A 17,882-nucleotide genomic window follows, 5' to 3' on the forward strand; every position below is an offset into this window, starting at 1 on the left:
CCCATTGTTTAAATATGTTTTATGCTCTAACTAGTGCTTCTTCTTCATACTTTTGAGGCTAATCACACAACAAAGGTTGTTGCCTTCGAAAATACCTATTCGATGTTATAGGTCTCATTCGTGGCGAAAGGTTGGACCGTTTTATGCCCTAGACACACTTAAGACTTAAGCCGAGAGACGACTTAGTGGAAAGTGATTGAAATGAGGTTTAACCATTATGTCGAATATAATTACACTAAGCCGTTTCTCGGCTAATCCTCAGGTCTGTCAAGGCCCTTACCCATTGTCCTTTAACGATTTTTTAAATCAAATGGATCATTTGCCACAGTTCAACAAAATCGCTAAATCTTAAGTCTATGGACCGTACTAGTGAGTTCCCTGGTGAAGAGATTTTTGGCTTGATTCTCGCAGTTATCAGTTCGCCCGGTTCAAAGGACCGTACTCCATAATTATTTTGACCTAATTTAATTAAATACCGCGTTAAAAGTTATGTAAAAACCGGCAATTAATTATGAAGCAACCTAATATTAAGGCTGGCGTTGCTTGATCAAAATGCACTAAATTAAAACGTATTGTATAATATTCTTGTTGCAGAACAACCTATATGCAAGTTGTAATTGTCAGCCCCTTGGGAGGCATAACTCCCATTTCTTCATTGTGAAAGCATAAAAGATCGATTGGGGAATTTGATAGTATTATTTTGTGAACACAAGCCTCCCATTTTATCTCCAGTACAGGCATATACATTGAACCCTTCTCACATCCACCCCAAATGGCTAAAATGGGGCAAAATGGCAATGTCGTTCAGATAGAATTTAAATAATCAATTCAACGGAACATTTAGGAGGATTGAGGATCCACAACTAAAGGGCAGACACAAGTCGAGACATGCACAATCACTCCTTCTATGTCGATAAAATGGTGAAGCGGATGTGATGTCATCACTTTGGGAGTATGTCGTTTGGATTTGAATCATTTGTTCCACATACAGATTACGATAGATTGAACCCCGATTCGCATACTCAACATGCTTGTCCCCATCTGAACATGCTATACTAGAACACATTGCAACATACTATCCCAGAATGGCACTTTCCCCCGCTGTTGGAGAAAATGGCATATCACTGTGAAATTCACCATGTACATTATGCAAACGTGTACGTAGATTCTAGGGACTTTTCACTGGGCACACAAATTGCATAAATTTGCATAAATCACGTCACGATGCTTATATAAGGTAAAGTACCCTTACTCGACCGGGTTCCTCTATTCGACCGGTGGGTCAATTTTTGAATATTTGATGGTGAATTTCATCAATTTTTATGAATTTGTCACTGATTCGTATTATTTAAAGAATAATTGACCTATTAATGTTAGATCATACACAAAATATTATAGCAAATATAATTAAATTGAATAAATAAATCTACCGGTCGAATAGAGGAACCGGTCGAATAAAGGGTACTTTACCTTATACATATTCGATATGAGTGGACACCCGCCATAATGCAAATTACACACCCTGCATGCTAAATCAGTTAATTAAAACAAATATCGCATTTGATGTGTTTCTCATTCTGCCTGAATAATTTTCATGTTATTTCAACCCCACCTATTTTTCTCTCCATATATTTTTCCAGCACTTTTTTTTTACGTCACTCCACCGTTTCGCGATGCACCAAAACATCATCCATTGCAGCTCTTTGGGAATCTTGCAAATTGAGTGAAATTAATTGCATTAACTTTTCGCTTAGAGAATGATAATGAAGAGAAAAATTGAGGATCAACTTTCTCAATTTTATGCTAGTTAGAACACCTAGAATGTTAATGTACAATTAAAATAACTGGAGGTAGAATAACATCATATTTTACAAAATGATTTCATAATATTTAACATTGCAATAACATTTTCCTTCTTGTTAAAAATAGTTGCAACCACGTCTTTAAGGTGTTGACATACTCTGAAAAAGAAGATCTCTCGAAAAGTTAATATAATATCTTGTTGAGAAACATTTTCGACTACCCTCGTCTCAGCAGTAGTATTATGAAAAGTTTTTTTTAATCACTGTTTTGACCATTCCCTACAGATAGTATACTGATGCTTTAGTCCTATAGTCATCTCCTCAAAATGAAAATGTTCTCAGTGCATTGCTTCGTATCAGCAATTGTTGCTAACATCGAAAAACGATAAAGAACTATCGTTTGCTACAACTGCAGATACAAAGAAAATGGCCGTACAACCGTTATACGGTCACAAAGCCGTTTTGCCGCGAAAAGACAGAAAAATTATTAATGATAATTTTGTGATTTTTTCAGTAATAGCTCCCAACTTTTTTTCCAAATCTCATGAGTGTAGAAGTACAGGGTGGCTGAAAATAATGCAATAAATTTCAAAGCGGATAGCAGTTAAACCGCCGGTGACAGCGGTTTCATATTTTGCATAGTGGTAGTTCATTTTATCGGTTAAAAGCCTACAAAAGTATTTTCGATAATATTTTGTAAAACTTTTTCAAACCGTAATGGAACTCAAACGTGACAATTTAATGTCGCTGTATTTTGCAAAAAATGCGGAAGCAGCTATCGTTAAGGCTCTTTAAAACCCTGAATGTAATTACACTTTCCGTTTTTCGAAACGTAATTTTGTACAGGGATACTAGTAGCATTTTAAATTGCTTCGGTGGAGGTCTAAAAAAATTGCTTCATCGCTAGTCATCGTTCTTACAGTGAAGAAGCAAAATGAACAAAATCTGCGTCACATCTGCAGACAAACGATCTCTGAGACGCATAGATTGCAAATAACCATGAAATAAATTTTGTTTGACTATATGAAGCCTTAAAAGTCCTGAAAAGGACGAGATTTCATCGAAAGTTATACTCGATCGACGAAGGAGTAAATTCGCTTGCACGTTCGTGGTCAGTTCCAGAATGTCATTTTTTCTGATAAGAAAAATTTTCAATTCAGCAATTAATGTGCGAACAAAATGTTTGTTTCTACCTGAAGGAAAGATCATACGATAATATACATGTTCTAATGACGACCGGAAGTCAAGGACCACCTCATTTGAAGGTTTGGACTTCCTTGAAGACACATTATCGCTTCCACGGGATTTTTTAGGCTAATACCGTAAAAACGATTGCCGATATGTTTCTGGAAATTGTCCCGGAAGGAGTGTTGGAGTCGTGGACAAACAAAAATTGTAGTAAGAAGTATTGGAAGTTCGATCAAGACTCGACAACGTCGCAGAAATCACGCTCCGAACAAGATTTGGCTAACAAAAACGTTTCGAATTTCATTTTTGGAAAACAACGACCTCCACAATTCTTCGATGCAAAATCGTTTGACTTCTCCAAAAGAGGAATTTTGTTGGTCAAGGTTAGGACTAAAAAGTAGCAAAGTATCAATGAGCTGATGACAGCCCTTCCTCGTGAATAGCAGGACTTTCAAAAGGCTAACATTCGAGCAAACTTCGATAGCACTTCCGACAGACTTAAGACCATAAGTCAAAATAAGATCGTATTGAACAAAACCGATAATATTCTAAAATTTTGATGTATTTACTACCATTTTTTCTTTATTTCAAAAGAGTTGAACAAAAAATGAGGATTATATAGCGCTTTAGTTTGTTGCATTTTTTTTAGCCACCCTGTAGACAAAATAGAGGCAATACCCAAGATAATAGACTAACCAAGAACCATTGAAGAAGACACGATACAGTGTCGAAAGATCTGGGACCTTGAGTGTTTTAATTTTGGATTAAACCACTTCACCGAAGCTCACTGGAAGGACAATTTTGCCATAAAACAGCAGAATAGAAGTCTCACCGTAGGTTTCACCTACCAGAAATTAGATATCTTTTACCGTTTAAGCTCCAGAACGATGAAAAGTTGCAAAAAAGGCTATTATATAACCGTAAAATTATAGAAAGTCCTTCCATTCCTTCTACATGCCCTGTCAATATCCTGACCCAATTAGTAAACGGATTCCAGAGAACATTTAAAAAATTTGACCACTGAATGATGAAGACTTAGAGACTGAGCCAAGAGCTCTGGAAAAAGTTGATCAGTTTTTCCCGAGTGAATTTTGCTTCCTGACGCTTTCCGAAATCCCCATTTAGGCAAAAATTGAAATGTTAAATGTTAAAAATGCTCTAAAAAGCATATTTTTGAACCCAATACTGCCATATTTTGGCTTATTAAAAAAGATTTATAATTTCTGGTTAGTCTATTTCTAGCCGCTTATAAGCCGGTATTCAACCGCTAATGATGAACCGATAAATAATTTCATCAATAATTTTAGTTTCTTAAATTTAATTTTTTTTCTAAGGGTCTTTTAGGTAAACTTTTAATTGGTTTATAACAGGATTTATTTAACAGCACTGGAACTGTTCTTCAAAAAATTGTTTTGCTTATTTTATAAGTTCTATTTAAGTAAGTTATGGTTTTCAGCGTACACCGCCGTCTTGGCATTGGTAACAAATATTCCAGTGCAAAGCGATAGAAAAGCTCCTCCGCAGGTTGTATATACATGAATAAATTTAGAACTTGCAGGATTCTTACTCATGGCGAATTTTTATGCATTAGGGGAGACTGGGGCACATGTAATCATTTTCGATACATGCGAATTTGAGGTGATTTTCCAAGGACACCGTGATTTTTTGGAAAATATTTCTTAGCTCATGTTTTACCCTTGGGTATAGGCAATTCGTCGAGGGTAATGCGGATGCTCGAAAACAATTGAGTTTTCCATAAAAATAAAATTTGTGTCCCTGTGCATTTTTCTCTTTTCACAAAATACCTGGGGTAGAAGTAACCATTTTCTGGGGAGGAAGTAAACACCTTTTTTCCCACCCTTGAAATTAACTTTGCACCACTTTCGATTATTTTAATTACTTAAGAGATATATAAAGACTGTATATTTTTCAAAAAATCACGACACTTTTTACAAAGAATAATTAAAATAGCAAAAAAACTAAAAGCATGCATATCAAAGACATTTTTCAATGGATTTTCCCCATATTTTGACATCATGTGACTTTTTATTGAACACAGCGCCACCAATTTTTTTCGTAATCTATGAATTATAGATATTTCGCATGAAGGTCAATTTCCCGCTCTTTTACCTACTCATTTTGTGAAATTGAAATTGCCTGATTACATCTACCCCAAATGCTGTTTTCTGACCAATTATTAATTCTTTTGAAATAATGAGAATCTCAATTTCTCTAGTAAATGCATTAATATAATCCTAAAAGATGTAGGAAAGAACTGGTATTGCTACATTTCGATTATTTTACACAATTTTTAATTTCCAGGTGGAAATCCAAATGATCAAAATAATCGAAATATCAACATTTTCAGGAAAATGATTTTTATTTTTAAAGTATATTAGGATTTTATTGACCAATTTATCTGTGGACATACATCCCCATGGTATCTATGAATGCTTATGGGTTTTATCCTCTGGAGTCTTAAAATTAATGAAAAAAATCACAGTGTTTACAACTACCCCAGTTTACTACTGCCCCAGTTCCCCCTACATTAATGTTGGTTAATTAATAAATTCTATGTAAACTATACAGAGTATAATAATGGAAATTTGTATACAATCGAAAACTTTGCAAAGTCCTTGAACTCCTGAACACTACGCTTTTCCTTCTAAAGAGCTTGACTAATTTACCCGTATTACAAATTGGTTCCTATTAGGATCTAGAGAGACTCTCAGGAACTGAGCTAAAACCTGTAGCTTAACACCAAACCATTTTTGATCGTTTTTCGGTCAAATGACAAACCGCGGAAGGGTAGGTTGCTCAACAAATTTGTCTTCGAAAAGAGCAAAAACTTAAAATTTAATGCTGCAAACAAACCATTTTGATTGGTATCATTTGGCTTTGCTAAAATTGTTGTTCTCTTTCTATCCCTTGCGTTCAACATATGGCCATTTTATTCTAATTCAAATCCAAAAAGTTGTGCAAAATTAGGTTGAAGCAAATTCGGGTTATGAAAAGCCGCCAAAACCTGCAGATATTATATGGCAACCCAAGCGCTGAATTCGCGTTTGACAATTGTCAGATAACCAAAACATCAAGATGGAAAGTTTGTGGACAAACGAAAGACGTGAAAAATTAATTGAATTAGTGAGAAATGAGGAGTCCATTTGGAGAAAGACTTCAAAAAACCATCGCAGGTCCGATGCGGATAACCTTAAATGGCTAATAATCTCGTCGGAACTGGAAATAATAGTTAAGGTAGTGAAATTTGCTTTGATTTTTGCTTTGTTTATGTTGTTTTTCTTTGCAGTTGAAGATGCACAAAAAGAGTGAAATTGCCTTAAAAAGTCTTTTTATTACCAGAAGAATCAAAGGATTCCTTGTGGAAGTGGGGGCGATAAAAAGTACAGGCCAAAAAACGCTTTATTTTATTAGCAACTTTCTTTTCTATAAGAGAATTTGCGTGGTCGAAGGTAGGTTTTTGAGTATAAATTCAAGTGTCAAATATTATGCAAACTGATGTTTTTAGACAAATTGACACAACAAGAAGAAATGTCCTTCTACCGACGACTTCAGACTGTGTAATTGAAAATTCAGGAATTCAGCCCACGGTTTCTTTCAGTGATGTAGAAGAAGAACCAGAGAGATCATCGATCAGCACATCTGAAGAGATTTTGGAAGTGCCCCCAAACCCAGGGAATGTGGAATATCTTTCAGTTACTGAATCGGTGGAAAACTCTGGTTCAGAGAGCCCGATACTGAGTGCCGGAGGGTCACGAAATATTTCTAGAAATCCTCAGCTATCGGTGATATCAACTACCATACGCACACAGGGAAACAACAGTGATAATGGGTCCTTCAGTGGCGAGGAGTTTGGCTTCAAGAAGCCGTCCAATGTACGCTGAATCTCCAGTGAGTGTCTCAGAATTTTCACAATCGGGCGGGAACGGGAATGTCACTTCAGGCAATTGTCCTACAAGCAGCAGTGCTTACTAGTATGTATGAGGCAAAAAACCTAATAAAATATCCATTTTCACAAACAAAAATGCCTAATTGAATATTCGTAAATGTAAAATAGTGACAGTTACACATATTCAGCAACCCAAAATTATTTAGCGGGAAACCCATTTCTTACTAATCCAAATGGTTTGTTTGCAGCATAAGCACTGAAAAATATATTACATGCATATTTTAAGAAATTCATAAAGCTTGATAGTGACATTGTACCGTTTAAATATCTGTTAATTTTAAACCGGTCAATTTGACCGGGTCCTTGTAGGTTTAGTGTTAAAGACCGCTTTAGTCACGAGTTCGAGAATAAAATATTGAACATTTTCCAACATCTTTACTATTTTGATTATGCTTAGGAGATAGTAAAAAAAAATCATATGTGTTAATTAAATTTACTAGAATTTGAATTTTCTTCATGTATAAAGTCTTATGATTAACATTTCCAACCGTTTAGCCATTTGTTCATAACAAAATGAACGAAAGTCAAAACATGACTTCATAATATGTAGGAGGAACAAGCATATAGGTAATCAAAAATAAAAGGATTACATCGCTCTCCCTTTCAGTGTAACAAAAGGAAAAGTTAAAGACCGTATTCAATTGACCATAAAAATCTCTACAAAAGAGAAGTAAAAGAGGAGGGAAACTGTAGCAGAATTTTGATCAATTTGTCACAAAAACACCCCACAAGCTAAATCTTTCACCCTCAAAAAAAAAATGTATTGAGAGAAAGCAAAATTTGCGATAATTATTTTTTAAGCGGCCATTTGTCGCTAATTTCTCTCAACACTCTCCCCTCCTTAGTCGACGATATATCCAAGACCACCATAAATATCCCCGTGGGGAGATCTATCGTCCATCCTGACCCTTCGTCGACCGCACCAGCAGTGGTATCATCATCATTATATAATAGAGGAGAAGTTCAACTAATCCCTGTGTAATTATCCATCGTCCAGATTTTTCGAGGTGTTTGAGCCATTTGGTATTTCAGGGGATGAGGGCGACAACTGCAAAGCAGTAAAGCGCTATCACATAATTAATTAAATGATGTGCCTTTGTTCTCGCTTCTGAATTTCAATGGGGCACATATATACCCACTTGGGGATCTGGGCTAAGTTTTCACTGGGGAAAAAGGTCTCCCTGCAGATCTTATCTAATCGATTCCAAATTAGCAAATATTATATTCACTCCTACAGATGAATTTTACTGGATTGTTAACACCAAACTCAGTTCAAAGTAAACATTCTTCAAAGATAACTACCAATCCATTGCATATATACTTTTTACAATGGCCAATGGCGTGGAAAAAGAAAATGGAAAAACAGAAATTGGAGGTGACAAGAATCTCGTATAGAGTAGAAAAGGTGGGACGTGAAAGAAAATTAATTAAAAGTCCCTCGAGATGAATGAGGGTTTTTCTGTGATACAAGAAATTGCTGCATTGTATATCTTTCATATACCAGCTATTTTCTCGCCTTCTTGGGATTAAATTGTTGCTGTACCAACAAGTTTTGTTGTCTCAAAAATTAATTATCTTCTGTGTTCTAACTTGAATGAACAAATTATAATACAAATTTAAGTTTCATAGTGAGAAGAATTTTAGTCGGATTTCACAATAAAGAACACTTATTTATTGTCAAATATTGCCATATGAAACTTAATCCAGAAACTTGTGTTTCACTTTTGCAGCAGCACTCTCCACAAGTTCTTGTTTTTCAAGTTGAATTAATGTATGACGCTGCTTTTATCAGCAATTGGCCTAGCAGAATTCTTAATACTAATCCTCATTCTTTTTATTATTTTTCATTTTAGTTTCATCCGAGATACTCTATATCTATATATAAGAGGATTGCAACTGCAGAGAGATTTTATCTCATGAACAAACCAATATGGGACATTTTCCAAAATTCTCTTGAGCAGAGAACAATCGGGTGCTTTTCGAAACACATATCGTTGTACACTAACAAATTCGTTAGAGTTTGTACTTTTTTCTCAAAAATTGTTCGAAATGCGATTATTTAACAAGCATTTTCTTATGCCCAACGCACAATAAATTTTGTTTGTAAACATGTTTTCAAAATTTAATATGAGAGAGAGCGAGATGACTATATCTAGGTTTCATTCACTCTCATTGAAATGTCAAAAACATGTTTACAAAACAAAAGTTATTGTGCGTTGAGCATTATTCTCATACAAGTACTTGTTTGTAAATGTTCGTAAACACACAGGAAAATGTTGGCAAAATTTTGTCATTCGATTGCAAAGTTTTGCCAGGTAAACAAAAACGTATGAACAAATATTTCTAAAAGAACAAAATATGCTCGCCAAGTGAAGAACATGGTTTGCGGAATCTTTGTTTTTTTCCATTTTGGCTTTTACACTTTTGTTTTCCCAGTTTGTCTTTGGAATCTTTGTCTTCTGTAATTTTTGTTTTTTTGGAAACTTTGTCTTTGGAAATCTTGTCTTTCATATATTTTAAACAAGTATATTTTATTAAATGAAATAATGATATTACAATGGTGTTTTTCGAAGTTTTTAGTTTCGTCCTTCAGGGAAAAGGGAAATTTTCTGTGTTTTGGGAAATTTTTAGTTTCGTCGTTTGGGACAAAGGGAAATTTTCTGTGTTTTGGGAAGTTATCAGTATCGTCCGTCGGGGCAAAGGGAAATTTTCTGTTTTTTTTGGGAAATTTTTAGTTTCGTCATTTTGGGCATCGGGAAATTTTCTCTTTTTGGGAGGTTTTTAATTTCGTCCTTTGGGGCAAAGGGAAATTTTCTGTTTCTGGGAGGTTTTTAGTATCGTCCTTTTGGACAAAGGGAAGTTCTCTATGTTTTGGGAAGTTATCAGTATCGCCTGTCGGGGCGACGGGAAATTTTTGTTTTTGGTATATTTTTAGTATCGTCCTTTTGGGCAAGGGAAAATTCTGTGTGTTTTGGGAAGTTTATAGTTTCCTCCTTTGAATCTTGTGAAATTCTGCTAATTAAAAACTTGAATAAAAAAATACAAAAAAAACTCTACAATGAAGTAAAGTTTCATTTTTTTAATAAAATGTAGTTTTTGTTTTTGAAACATTTTTCTTGGGAACAATCTTATCGTGGACACGTCTTATTACAAGTACTAAAAAGAAAATTTGGAAATGAAGGTGTCATTATCTGACATATATTTCTCGAAAATATTGGTTAGATGCCATGAGCAATAAGATTAGGGGAGAAGTGGGGCACCTTTGAAATTGGGATTTTTCATCTATTTTTAAATAAAATTTAGCCTTATCGTGATATAATTTAAGTGCACAAAGAGGTTGAGAAACCAAATTACATTATGATATGACTCAGTTCCACTTAAGCATAGGAGAAAAATCCCAATTTCAAATGTGCCCCGCTTTCAAAGGCGCCCCATTTCCCTCTACCATTATAACAGCCTCAAGAATTTTCTTAAGATGAGGGTTTGGATATGGCGTAAAAATAGAGGATTAGGACTCGTAGGTCCAAACTCATAACTCATAATACGTTGAAATTTTCAAATACAGAAAAAATAATTAGAACAATTACTGATGCAAGTTGCGTTATGTTACAGGGGATAAAATTTAAAGTAGTACACATGAAAATATCATTAAACTTTGTGTATGTCTTTATACTACTTAATAGTGACTCTGTTAAAAGCTGGATGTACAGAATCCGTATTCACTAAACTTTAATAAAGTTGGCAACTTTCTACAACTACAATTAAATTAGCATAGATTTTTATTTTGAAAAGAAAAAATCATTTTACAGTATAAAATTGAATAGCTTAAACAACAAATATATCACTGTTTCTGAATCCACTATATTCACATATTATTTATGTTATATTACGTAATAAGACAATATAAATGTGTCAATCTGTCGGTGCAGATATAAACTGCATATTTTGGCATATATAGAATTAATAGTTTAAGCCACATGCTTATAGTCATCTCTCTGTGACTTTGGATTCTAATAGGCATTCAGAAGTTATTGTATAATTAGGTTGGTCAACACACACGCCCAGGAATAAGACTTTTGCATGAATAATCAATGATATTCAAATGAAATTCATAAATCAAGGATCATATTGGTCACTACATATTGAGGTTTACTCAATCAACGACAACGATGGCGTGCCTAAAATCACGTAATTTTGTGGAAGTTGGTAAGCGTGAGGATTAAAGAAAACCCAAGCTAAGAGGATTGTTTGTAGTATTTAGTAATGCAAAACACTGTGTGCTTGTTTTGTACTTAAATTACATTTGCGATATATTTTTAAAGTGTGTTTAAGCTTCACTATTCAACCCATACAATAATTACTATGAAATCTACCTTTTTATGAAACTCTAGAAATGAAACAACATTGCTTTAAATATAATATTTACATAATTTTCTGTCTGAATAATTCTTGTATAGTCACTTTTTTTTAAACATTTCACATAAATAAGAAATGGAAGTAAAATTACTGAGAAGTTGGTTAATATTTTAGTAAATAATTATCTAGAATATATTACCTTCATGTGTGGGTGGATTGGAAACGGAAGCTGCGTAGATGAAAACAGCAAAAGGGGAAACTGAAGTTGAATAATGAATATTTCATTATGCTTATAAACAATATTCTCATCTTATGTGGGTTCTAAGTGCCGAGCAATTAATTTGATATAAAACGGTCCTTGAGGAATATGTAATATAGGTGATAGCAGGGCTGTTTTAGGGTATAAATTGAAAATTGGATTTCGAAACTGTTTGGCTGAAATTTGTTGAACAAAATCTAAGCTTAATGTGTTAGTACTAGTTTTCGCAATTAGTTATGTCGTTAGCAATGATTCTAAAATTTTGTTGATTTGTCTTGACCGGTTACGTGTATCAAAAAGAATAAAATACAGCACATTTTTTTTCAAAATTCTTTTTATGAATATAGTAAAATATAATTATTTAATTCAAGTTATTAGGTACATCAAATTTCAACATTTGAACTATAATTTTCTGAAATTTTTATTTAAAAAATTAAAATTCAACCACACTGACCTGATTTTCGAAGACGTAATTTAAAAAAACTTTTCCTATTAGCAGATGAGTTAAACTAGTCGTTGAAGGAAGGATTTTATGTTTCCTCTCCAAAAAAACGATTGTTTTTAAAAAATCCTTAGTTCAAACTCTAATTCAATTCATCTGCTAACTGAAATTTTTTAATTTTTTGATTTCAAAAGAATCTATTGTAAGTTAATTTCACCGAAAAGTAAATTAAAAAAAAGTCTCCAAAAATCATGTCATAATGGTTTACAACTTCTCACACAAACGTAGTAACTTGTTTTATAAGACGAAACGTCGTGTTAAATACGCCAAAATCGTAATATTTTGAATAAAATATTACACCAAAATTCCAAATTCTACTTTCTTCAAAAATACTTTATTCGAGAACGATTTGAACACGTCTCTACTAATAAGAAATCTTTGATTTTTCGAATTACGATAAATTGGCTCTGAGTGGTCTTACGGTCTTACGTATCAAAAAGTAATTTTTTCGAAAAAAAAATCACAGGTTTATATAATCCAATTTTTAAAATATTTAAATTAAAGTTTAAATGTTGAGCTCTTAAGGCCTCTACATCAGATGTCAGCAAGAACCGTTTGAAACCGAACAAACGTCAAATGAAAATTGTACGTCAATGGTCAAAATGTTACCTGAGCAAACTTATTTTGACATTTATTCGGTTTCAAACGGTTCTTGCTCACTCCTGCTCTACACATTGGGAGTAATTTCCGTCAGAAATTGCATTTTTGACAGAATTATGACGTTTCCACCCGCAACATTGTAGATAATTTCCTTAAAAAAAGCAGTTTTTGACGAAAATTGCTTCCAATGTGTAGACGCCTTTACAGGATTAAGAGCTTGAATTAAATAAATTTTTGTTAAGTGAAAGAAATATTTAGAGAAAAAAAGCTGTTTTTTTTAAATGGTCTTGTGATACACGAAGCTTCTTAAATCAAAAGTAAGGCACTCAAATTTTTAATATTATTAGAGATATAAAGTATGCAAAAGTATAGTAATACAGAATGTAACCCATTACAGATTTTTTTTTCAATAATTTAAAAACTAAGAGTACATCGACTATTAAGGTAGGATCGTCACCCCATAATAATTTATTTTTTTGAAAATAATTCGTCGATCTTAATGAATTATCTTTTGCAACACATGTCTCATTAGTAAATCAGTAACTTTTGCAAAACCTGCAAGACATTTTGAACAATACTATTATTATTAAAAACTAACCCACAATTTTCAAAAAATTCTTTTATTTTAGGGTAACGATCCAATCCTTATGGGCGACACATAATTTACTTACCCATATATAATAATAATATAATATTTTGTGGTATAACTCTTGATTAATTTTTCGATTTTAATAATTTTAATAAAACTTTTATATATCTCTTAAAATGTTGAAACTCTTGTTATACGTTTTTCAACCTTTTGTTTAAAATAATATTAAAGTTTAATTGTGTATTTAAAAAAATAAGTTTTTATAATTATTTAAATAACTTAGAAGAATAATTATTACATACTTTGTTTACATTTATGATTTGAAAATTCTTTTAAGAAATTTATTTTACTTAGGTTTCTTTACGAATAAAATAAACTTTTTTCTAAACTTTCTAAATGAGTGTTTTTGTTGTTTTAAGTTTGAATTTAATTATGACTATCATTTTACCTAATTATAATAGTTCAAGTTATTCTCAAAAATCGCAGAAGTTCTGGAAAGTTTCATGAGATTTTATTGAATCAATTGCAGAACTGAAACTGCACAAGCTACGAAGTTAATAATTGCGAGAGATAAAATTGCCCTTTCCAGATCTGCCCTACCTTCTCCTATGTGCACGCAATGTAACAAAATTCACATTATAGAATAGGTTAAGTGTGAAATTCTGTCGATACAGTTCCCCATGGTTTATAATTCCAGAAAATTCATCATCCTCTGTATATACATGCCTTTGTATATATTATAAACCTTTCTGAGAAAATTCTGCCCTCTCATTGTATCCATATTGTACATACATATATATCTAAAAAGTCAAAGTATATTCCCTCCCAAAATTCGATAAAATTCAATTTAAAGCTCCTCTTTCGCTCTCATAAAGCAATTTCCAAGTTAGGTATAATTTTCTCATTTATAAAATTTCCCCTTTTGTGTTTTTCAAGCAAATATGAAGAATAACAAAGGGAATGGGAGATGGTAAATTAAGACATGGAGAAATAATGGTTTGGGGTAACTTGGAAAAACATGGGAAGCGTAAGAAAGGAGAATGCATTAAATTATTTGATTAGATGAAAATTAAAGCTATAAGATGAATTTTACCACCATACGCTCGCTGGCTTTATTTCTTATTAACAAATTTTAGCACTCTTTCGACTTTTTCCCACATTCTTTATTCCTTTTTCAGCACAATTTTTCCTCACTGGAGGCAAGACTGCAAATTACATGCCCTTCAATAATCCATTTTCCAGCGCTCAATCGATAAAAACCATCTCTGGGAGTCCTTCAAATCAGCCCCTCCGAAAAATACTTTCGGTACAGCACATGGGAAATAGGTACATGTGAAAGTAAGTGCTATACGACTATATTTTTTTCGTCCTCTACCCCGCACCAAACCCATCTACAATGTATTTATGTATGAGATACTTTTTTATCACAACAATAAATAAACATAAAACATGCGGCCCCTTTCAAATCAGTCCCTATCACTAAATTTTTCAACATCCCTCTCTCTCTAACCCCATTCTTCCATTCTCTTGTGGTGCAAAGTGTGTCATCATTGAATTGGAGGTGGTTAAATGGGGTGCTTCTGGGGTGCTCTTTTTTATACGCTGCCGCTATTATAATTTTATGATAGCTATTGGATGGAGTTTGTATGGGAACTTCCATTTTTTTTCCCAAAAATTTCACACAATAACCCAGAAATTCTCGCTGTAGATCAAGATCAGTGGTATCCAAAATTGATTCTCATGGCCCACAAAATTCAAAATGTATCACCAAATAAACAATAATGTCTCTAAGGCATAATCTCAAAATTAAAATTATAACGAGTTGAATGAAATTGTTATGTGCAATCATGGCTTATGTCCATAGTACATATTAGTATACAATTTACTTAAATGCAATATAACTTTAATTAAAATTCAGACGAATAAACGCTAGAAACTCTTCTAAAATTTGCTTGAACTGACCATATCAAATTCCCCACTTACAGTCACTTGAACATCACATATCAAGCATATTTTGATTTTTCTACACAGAAAAAAATCTATCCTAGAAATGTTTGTAAATGTTTGTAAATTCCTACTGGAGTCTTACAACATGCTCGTAAAGTGTATAACCCACTAACAACCCGGCTAACACATTAAGTACTTAATAAGTTCTTAACTCAATGACTTAATTTTAAGGAGTTGTAGAACATTCAACTACTTAAAAAATATATTAAAATGAAACAAACTTCAGTGCTTTGTGGCGAGTAGTGGTAGTGAAACTAATATGGCATGACTCAGCCTTATGACTAAGTACTTAATTAAGGTCTTTGGTAAAGTCCTTAAGTAAGTAGTTTGTATTAAGGACATGAAAAGTATTTTCACTAAGTACTTAATTAAGGACTTTCAACTAAGCGTTTTTAAGTAGTTAACCTAATGCATATAAAACATGTATTTTTATTCTTCATATTGTTTATTGCTCAAAAAAGAAGTAAAGATTACACTTTTGCCCAATTGGCAATATGAACACGTTGCTACCGTAGCTCTGTTATGTTGTCCGGCACAACACATTTTTCCCTGATTGCAACTGTTGCCGGTTGAAACTGTTGTTGTCCTCAAATTTCTCATAAGAAGTGTTTTAATTGCATCTGGAACAAAAAATCAATGGAACGATTCAAATAAAAAATTACTAATAATAAAAACTTTTTAAAAAGTAGACTCCCGAAACGTAAGTTAATGGGACTCCATGACGGTATGCACTCAGAGCTCCAGGATTATACGCTAGTGAGACTAGAGAGAGTGGATTCGTCAGAATTTGACTTATATATATATAAGTACTTATTAAGAACCTAATTTATGAACTTGGGTTAAGTTCTTATTTAAGAGTATCGACAATGCCTTTAATTATAGCATTGCGCTATAGTAACAGCTGACATTGTGTTAACCGGGAAGTTCGTAAGAGTTAGCTGAGATTCTTTACAATCTTAGCTTTTGTGGTCCTAGGTGAAATGCGACCTCGGCAGATTGGGCCCAAATTTTGGATTGAATTTAGATTAGTGAATTAGATCACGAATGTCATATGTGCTAAAAATCTATTTTCGTGGAAGTCCGTCCCGGCCGGAATACAATCGCTTCTGGAGAGAGAACAGAGAGAGATATCGACTATCGAAAAGCGGTTTTCGGCAAAGGTTAAATGTCGATAAGTGACTAGAAGTTCGTGATGTCAGATCCAACCCCCACTCCCCTTTACGTCATTTTGGAATACCCACAAATTTTGTTTTCTCAATAACTTCCCAAGAAGCATTTTTTTCTTATAGAATTATTGTAGCCCTGGGCCCTTCCTTGATTCCCCCAAGACTGACTTTTCTTCCACTCATACTATCTGATATTTCTTCTCCTCGCGGAAGGTTAATGACACAGAAATTTTAAATAGTAACCGTTAAAATTTTTATGGAAGAACAGCCGACAACAATATATAAACAGTCTTATAGAATTCCCTAAGTAAGGCATTATAGAACCAAAAATCTTTTTATTTGCTTATAACGCTCTTAATTCCATCACTGAGATTACTATAAAGTAAAGTGGCGCACTCTTAAGGATCTTAAGAGCTTCTATAGGAATTTAAAAAGAAAATTCTCACTTTGATTCTTTTAAAAGTGAACTAAAAGACTTGCCTAATACTTGGTTCTATAAGGCAGCTATTTTGCTTCTAGGGTCAGTCTTTATGTCATCGATTGATCTCAAACATTAGTATCTTTTAGCTGAGCCTTAAAATCTTTCGATTTAAAAACAATTAAGCACCACCGACCCCCGAACCGACTTACAAGAGGTCAAAAAATTAATTTTCAAATGGCCATATCACCGGTTCTAAAATGTCAGAATTTGAAAAACTTTGGTGTTTTGGAAAGCTCTTGTAGAGTACTACAGCCCTTTTGGTATTCCAATATCATGCAATTCAATCGAAGGTATAATTAATCGAAAAATCAATTTTCTAAATTTCAAGTTCGAATGTTTCAAAAAATAGAAGGTTTTAAACAAGTGGTTAGGAATCGGTCAAGAGTTGAACTTTGGAAAAAGAAAACACGGATGTTGACTTGATCTTATGCTCCTTTATAACTTAATTTATTTATTTATTATTTAACTGTGTAGTAACAAAAGAGGATAAGCTCAGGTCATAATCCGTATTCTCTTTATCCAAAGTGTCAGACAAGACCCTGGACTTAAAAGTAGGAGAACGAAGTCCTATTTTAAAAACGTTCGAATTCAAAAGTGTCCCACTTCCCCTTAATAATTTTTTCTATGGGACACTGCTAACCCTATCGTCTTAAATCTGAAACTCTTGTTTAAGGGTTCGCGTTAAATACTTTTGGCAGATTAAAGAATGATCACAAAACGTGATATGTGATTGATAAAAAAAAATCTCACATAATATGTATAAGGCAGTGTATAAGGAAGAAGGCGTGATTCCTGGGTATTGATTATCCTCATGTAAAAAATCAATTGGATATGAAGTCAAGAAAAACAGCGTGTCGAGCTTTAGCCAATCTTATGGACTACAGCCCTAATAAAGGTATAAAGAGAAATTGTCTTTAAATTATTCAAATAAATAATACGATAAAGACTATACGCGAAGTCAGTGG

This window comes from Phlebotomus papatasi, chromosome 1 (assembly GCF_024763615.1).
Source record: "Phlebotomus papatasi isolate M1 chromosome 1, Ppap_2.1, whole genome shotgun sequence".
Classification (NCBI taxonomy): Eukaryota; Metazoa; Arthropoda; class Insecta; order Diptera; family Psychodidae; genus Phlebotomus; species Phlebotomus papatasi.